We start from the raw sequence: 7,587 nt of genomic DNA, 5'->3' as shown, positions 1-7,587 counted from the left end.
GCAAAGAAGAGTTTTTCCCAGGAAGAGTAGACTAAAGACCAGTGTTGCCTGAGATGACACTGGACCAAAGAACTACGGGGCGGGACTGACTGCGTTAGCCCTGGCTTTCTTTCTGTTACTAGCCAGATCTGTGCTGTGTGCCACCATCTTGGAAGCGTCCATTCTTCCTCCCGCCATCTCCTCACCTTTCCTACCTTCTTGTAAAGTTTTTTCCGGCGAGATAAACACAACACCAGGCAGAGTGGGTGCAAGGCAAGATTTATTAAAAACGCTCTCCGGCGAAGCTTCAGGGCTCAGGAGAAGGGGAGCCAGGACAGTTGCGCCGGGAGGAGGTGGGCACCCTCGGGCGAGGTTCCGCCACTCTGGAAAGCAGAGTGGCGGAAGTCGCACCCAAGGCAGGGAGGAGGGGGCTTTTAAGGGGTCTCGGGAGGAAGCTCAGGGGTCTTTTGGAAGTTTCCCTTATTTGGATATCCCGCCTGCTCATCGGGATCCCATTGGTCCACAGGAGCCCGGGGCGGGGGTCTCAGATTCCTGCTTGGGCCTTTGTTCTCCTGTCCGAGCTCAGGTCTTGTGGCGGGAACTTTCGCCATCTTTGGTAGCCCCCTTCCTGCCAGCCCAACACTTCTGTCATTCCATTATCTTCTGGAGGTGAGATCCCAGGTTGGGCCAAGTTGCCAGGGCTCCCAATATCATTCTACTCCTCCAGTAATGTGGTTCTGGGCAACACTTCCATCTCTCTTTGCGTTTCCTCTGTAATATAGGGACAACACGATAATGGCCTAGTATAGAAGGGTTTTTTTTTTTTTTTTAAAGATTTATTTATTTATTTGAGAGAGAAGGAGAGCGAGAGATAGAGAGAGAGAGAGAGTGCAAGAGTGCGGGATCACACGCCAGAGGGGCAGAGGGAGAGGAAGAAAAAGAATTTCAAGTAGATTCCGCACTGAGCGAGCAGCCAGACACGGAGCTCGACTGATCCCATGGCACGGAAATTCCCCAGGGGAAACAAGAGTCAGACTTTCACTGATTGTGCGATGTAGACACCCCTAGATGGTGTTTTTTTTTTTTTTTTTTTTTTTTAAGAGAGATTTTATTTATTTATTTGACAGAAAGAGATTACAAGTAGGCAGAGAGGCAGAGGGGGAAGCAGGGTCCCCGCTGAGCAGAGAGCCCAATGTGGGGCTCGATCCCAGGACTCGAGATCATGACCTGAGCGGAAGGCAGAGGCTTAACCCACTGAGCCACCCAGGCGCCCCACCTAGATGGTGTTTTAAGATAAAAATACCTTAATGCACAATAATCACCTATAAAAGTGCAAACTCTCATTTCCCCTTCTCAGATCTACCATATAGGGATACCCTTTTTCCCTGGGGTAGTCGTCCATGGCCACCCTGACTTTTCACCTCTATTAAAAGAATAACTTTCTTTCTTTTTCTTCTAAGGTGATTAATAGGGTGCACAATTAACTCTGGCATATGCTAATGAGAGAGGATGAAGACACAGGGCAGTCCGTGAGAACAGGGGCAGACAGAATTCAGCTACCAAAAGTCCCAGGTCAGCATTCTCCCAGGTTAACTGGCAAAGCATCACGGGGCAGAGAGGCCTGTTTTAGGCAAAGCTAGACAAATTGCCAGAAAATCAGATGGCTAAAATATCATTTCTTTCTGCTCAGTATTGTAATCGTGAAACTACCCTGAAAAATAAATTTTATTAATTAGTAATAAAACAGATAGAACCATGGGGCGCCTGTCTGGCTTGGTTGGTAGAGCATGCTACTCTTGACCTTGGGTTGTAAGTTTGAGCCCCATGCTAGGTGTAGAGATTCTTAAAAATAAAATCTTAAAAAAAAAAAAAAAAGAACCAAAAGAAAAAGGTCATTTCTAATTTTCTTCGTTTCTATAGTGTTTAGAGTGTACAGTACTTAAGGAGTTTTTTTTTTTTTCCTAGTGAGAATTCAACCATTTGTTCATAGAGCTCCTCCATATTTCAACTTATGAGCAGATGTAATAATCCTTTCCTCCCCAAGGAGATTTGGGGCTGGTCTTCCTAGAATTTATAGTCTAGGTGACCTGCACTGCTTAATGCGGTGGCCCCCAGACCTATGGGCTATTGATCATTTGAAATGTGACTAGTCCGAATTGACACGTATTCGTAGTATAAAATATACATAATATATACAAAATATACATTGTGAGGACTAAGTATGATTTTTGAATGAAAGCTATCTCATGAGTAATTTTATGTTGATTTGTAGAAACAATATTTTGGATATATTGGATTAAATGAACATGTTACCAAAATTAATTTCACCGGTTTCTTTCTACTTTTTAAGTGTGGCTTCTAGAAAATACAGATTTACATATGTGGCAAATGTATTTCCAATGGACAGTGCTAGTCCCAGTGGGAGAGGAGAGATTGCAGATATGAAATACTCGCAATTCTCTTTTTTAGGTCCTTTGAGGCAAAGTTCCTGGGAGCCTCACACATGCCAACACAGGCCTGGTTCTGACAGGCACACAGTATTCCGGAGCTATGCTTCCTCACCTCCAGGTTAAGACTCAAGGTTAAAACTGCCCATCGAGTTCTAAGCGGAAGAATCAGCTGTGAAGGTGCTCGACAAGGTGCAATGGAGAAACCCAAGCGTGACTCGAGATTCCAGAAAGATGTGCGAATTAAGTTCAAAACTCCCTTTTGAATATTTTTCTCCTTACGCTAGAAGCACCAAGATGTGGGTATTTTACACAAAGTCCAAATCAGTGGGCGTGGCGGGTGCGAAAAGTAACCTTCGGCTGAGCCCTAAGAGGGACGTGGAGGGACAGTCGGGAGGTTGCGGTGGGGGCTCAGCGGCCCCGAGCTCTGCACCGCGGCTCCCGGGATCCGGCTCCCGGGGTCCGGCTCCCCACGGGCTGCGGCGTCCGCGACTCCAGGCGGCAGCGCTGGGAGCCCGGGGCGGGAGCCGGTCCAGGCGGGGCTTTGCTCGTCGCCATGGCAACGGCGTGAGCCGCAAACAGCCGCGCGAGCCGGCCGCCCCGCGACCGTAGCGGACGCCCGCGAGAGCCCGGCCGCGGCACGGCGGAGCAGCACGGCGGGGCCCAGCGCCGGCCGGCGAGCCTCCACCCGCCGCGTGTCCCCGAGGGGAGCCGCAGCGCAGCGCCATGGAACAGCCGGTAGGGAGGGCGCGCGCCGGCCCGCGCTCCGTCCGCGCGGCTCCCACGCCCGCCGACCCCGCGGCGCATGCGCGGCACCGTGCCGCCCCCAGCGCCGCGCGGCCTCCCGGGGGTGCGCGCCGTGGCGGGGCCGCGGGCTCGGGCTCCGGACTTCAACTTCGGGGCGGGGCCTGAAAGAGTTGACGGGAGCTTGTGGGGCTGGAATTGCGGGCTGTTGAGTTTGGCATCTTTCCTCCGGGGTGGGGGTGGGGGGGTCAGTCATGCCCGTCGGGGCTCCCAGAACTTGCAGAAGGCGTGGGTTCGGGGAGAACCTGCTTCCTGCGCCTTCCACTTGTCCCCCGCCCTCCTGCTGTGGAAGGGCCACTTGGAGGCCAGTGACGTGGCCCCGAGCAACCCACTGTCCCACTGCGAGCATCGGACATACCCAGGTGTGGCGGAGGCTGCTTTTGCGTCGAGTTTGTTGGCCGTTACCAGCTCCCAAGGGCCCTCGGGTCTGGACGCCAGCGAACGTTCCGCTCCCTCGGGGCGGGCGGGCGGGGCGCAGGGAGAGGGACCGGGGGCGGGGCAGCCCCGTCGGGTGGTTTCCTTCTGCCTTTTACTTACAGTTGCCTTGGTTCACAGCAGGTGAGATGTCCGCGCATTTCAATCCGCTTTCCCTTAAAATGGCTTTGTGTGTTCTCTCTTCCTTAAATGAATATTCTAAGTGAAAAAAACAAAAGCAAAAAAACCCAACCCCCTCCCCCCAAACCCTGGACTTGTTTTTGCATTTACCTTCAAGGGAAATTGTGTTCATATGTATTTTTCATTTACACTGTAGCTCTATAACTACAGCAGTCTATTAATGCTAATCATAAAATATGCACCCTAATCAACAAAATATGCATCATGATGAACGCAAATGTATACTTATTTAATTAAGATCAATGTATGTAGTTTATGCAATACTTAAACGTTTTCCTCCTCTCTGTCGATATTTACCTTACTCAGAATTAGCGGTTTTATTCTTATGAGCATCTTGTTATGGTATTCATGGTGGTGTTCTTATTTTTGTATGATTTATATGTCATAAATACGTGGAGTTTCCATTATATATCTATTTTGTGTTTCATAAGAGAAATTCTCACTAGTTCTTTTGAGTCTTTTACTGACTTTCCCTCCGTTTTCTGTAAAAGGAAGAGGGTTCTTGAAATGACAGATGGCATTGCTATATGTAATACCAATAAACCAATGACTTCTGTTGAGTCTTAATTAAAAAAACATTGTTGTATGATCTTACATAAATTTATCAAGTTTTATCCTCTCAGCCTATAAAGCATAGCTATTAACCTTGTATCATGATTTATTAATTATGCTTTTAATATTGAAAAAATTAGGTCACTAAAGCAATATTGTTCCAGATTTTAAAAAATATTTTATTTATTTATTTGAGAGGGCGAGTAAGTGAAAGAGGGAGCACAAACAGGGTGAAGGGCAGAAGGAGAAGCAGACTCCCCACTGAGCAGGGAGCCCGATGTGGGACTTGATCCTAGGACTCTGGGATCATGACCTGAGCTGAAGGCGAACGCTTAACCAACCGAGCCACCCAGGTGCCCAGTATTGTTTCAATTTTTTAAAAAAAGATTTTATTTATTTATTTGACAGAGATCACAAGTAAGCAGAGAGGCAGGCAGAGAGAGAGGGGGAAGCAGGCTCCTGGCTGAGCAGAGAGCCTCATGTGGGGCTCGATCCCAGGACCCTGAGATCATGACCTGAGCTAAAGGCAGAGACTTAACCCACTGAGCCACCCAGGCACCCTGTTCCAATTTTATAAAAATAAAAAAAGGTATGTAAATATGTATAGGAAATAGAGTGAAAGGACACACACCAAAATATTGGTACTGATTATCTCTGGCTGGCGGCATTGAAGAAGAATTTAATTTTTCCTTAAACATTTTCCATAGTGAACATACATACAATAAATATGTAAATATTTATACATTTAAATGTAAATAATTGCATATTTAAATATAAAATTATAGATTTCAATAAAATATAGATATATTAATTACAAATTATAAATATTTACATTTATATAAATTTTGTAGTTAGAAAAAACCTATAAGGCTTATTTAAACACTTACATAACTTTCTTCTCCAGAGACGTATTGAACATTCCTTTGGTAATTACTCCTGTTCTCAGTGCACAGGGTTCACCTTGTAAACACTATTTTGTAACTTGTGCTCCCCTCCCCCCCAAGGAGCAGCCTGGATTTTATGTAAATTAGAAGGGGAAGGTGGTAAATGAGCGTGCCCAGATCCACGTGAGGGGCAGCCAGTACGAAACACACGTGTGCCTCTGTCCAGTCCTACCCCTCCTCCAGGCAGCTTATTGCCCTAACTCCAGGCTCATGTGGAAAGGACTTTTAGCAGCCGAAGTAATTTATCACGGAAGCTGTAAAGATGGTTTTCTGTGGGAAAATGGAGACCTATAGATACAGAGGCAAAGTATAAGGTGTACGAGTTGTTACGTCTGTGAACTGTGACCTCAAAGGAACTTTAAATAGCAGGGGGGAAGGCAGGGGTCCCCTGCTTTTCTCCCAGGTGCAGGTGAGGGCGTGCCTGAGGCTGGTACCAGCGGCAGAAAGAGGCTGCTAGAGTGTGGATATTTCGAGGAATTGGTTCCCGCTGATCAGGAATGCTAGCAGGAAGTTTACCATTACATTTTCTCCTGTCGTCATGCTAAGCTCTTTCCTGGCACTGAGCTCTGTGGCTGTTTATTTATACCTCTCTGCTGTTTGCTTTTGGCTTTACTCTTTGTAGCCTTCCTTTTAACAAACAGAGGAAAAAAAAATAGGCTGAACAACTGTTCACTCATTACTTTGTTTAGGAATAAAAGCCAGCAGCTTCAGCTCGAGAGTAGATGGCCTGGGGGGGTCTGGGTGGATTCGCCCCCCTCTCGTCTGAGGGACAGCCCCACCCCGTTGCCTGCTCCGGGCGTGGTTTGATGGGGTGGAATCTCCTGAAGGCAAGCTTCCTTTTAGCATTTACTCCCTAGAGCAGATGCTTTGAGTGAGGCTGGGGTTGGGAGGTGGTGTCTTAGATGCCCGAGCAGTTCGGTTCTATTCTATGAGGACCTCTCGAAGGACCCGCTGTGTTTCGATCCCTGTGGGGAGAGCACTGCGGAGCACGACCTTTGCTTCCTCCTCCGGGTTTCCTCCCTCCCTTCCTTCCTTCGTCTCTTCTGCCTGTCTCCTCCTCTTCCTGCTTTCCTCCCGCCACTTGTGTCGAGCCCTTGCTCCGTAGGTCTGTCTGGCAGGGCATGGGTCATTCCCTATGGAGAAAGGAGAGAGGACGTGTGACATTTGTCAGATTCCTAGGAGGAATCTGTCCAAAGGCTATGCTATTTTAATAAGTCGGTTTAGAAAAATCCGTGGATGGGGTCATAGAATTATGCGTGGCTTCCCATGGGCCAACGTTTCTGCCTCTCCGGAGTCAGTATGGAGAGTTCAGAATGTCTTTCTTTTTGGAAGCAACTTCCAGATAGAGCCAATAGGGTGTGGCTGTGGGATGTGGGCCAAGACCCCTGTGTCCATTCCCATGGAAGTGGTTGTATGCATCCTTGGAACGCTTGGACATTGAGGAAAGTTTAAAAAAAATCATATTTGTGGAGGGCTGAATGCAGTGTGGGCAACTTCTGAACATTGTTTCGCCTATTTGGGGTAAAGAATGGAAGGTGTGAAGCTTTGGTGTCCTGAAATGTCCACGTTATTGTTCATTACAAAGAAACGCAGGAAAGCCTCGCTCAGAGGAAGCGGTCATCACCTACTCTGGCAGTGGTCCCCAAAGGGGGTCCCCTAAGTGACATGAACTGTGGTGGGGTCTGGGGAGACCTTGGGGAACAAGCAGACCAGGGTCCTCCCCTGTGTGTGAAGCTGGTAGCCTGGAGGGGCAGACAGTGTGGCAGGGCACACAAGGGGGCCTGGGAGAGGTGGGAGAGGTCGGGCGGACAGAGCTCTCCGGCCAGAGGACATGGCCCCTGAGCACTGCAGCCCGATGGCCAAGGTGGAGAGGAGGCAGTGCTGCGTTGGTAGAGACAGAGTTTTAAAAGGGTCATTAAGGTCAAATGAGGTCAAATAAGAAGGCCCTAATGCAATGTGATCCTTATGAGAAGAGCACATTAAGACACAGATGCAGAGAGACCGCAGGAGTTCATGGTGAGGAGTCTGCTGTCCGCAAGCGGAGGGGAGAGGCCTCGGGAGAAGCCGGACCTGCCAACAGCTTCATCTTGGACCTTTAGACCCTGTGACTGTGAGAAATCCATTTCTGTTAAGCCTCCCATCTGTGATATTTTGTTACGGTAGCCTGAGCAAGCGTGCGGTGTGCTAAATGGCGTGGACAAATTATCTCAATTAATCCCAGTTATGGCGCGGCGAGGTGGCTGCTG

At 48.5% G+C, this 7,587-nt stretch overlaps 1 long non-coding RNA gene across 1 annotated transcript; it reads right to left on the bottom strand.

Annotated features, from left to right (window-relative positions):
- Nucleotides 1-242: 242 nt before the first annotated feature.
- On the bottom strand, nt 243-3,702 carry LOC132027721 (uncharacterized). Its single transcript, XR_009407175.1, has 2 exons — nt 3,589-3,702; nt 243-750 (listed from the first exon to the last, which is right to left on the bottom strand). It is a non-coding gene; the product is annotated as an uncharacterized LOC132027721 (long non-coding RNA).
- Nucleotides 3,703-7,587: the final 3,885 nt, after the last annotated feature.

Source organism: Mustela nigripes, chromosome 12 (assembly GCF_022355385.1).
Source record: "Mustela nigripes isolate SB6536 chromosome 12, MUSNIG.SB6536, whole genome shotgun sequence".
Classification (NCBI taxonomy): domain Eukaryota; kingdom Metazoa; phylum Chordata; class Mammalia; order Carnivora; family Mustelidae; genus Mustela; species Mustela nigripes.
This window is presented reverse-complemented; position numbering and strand designations above follow the sequence as displayed.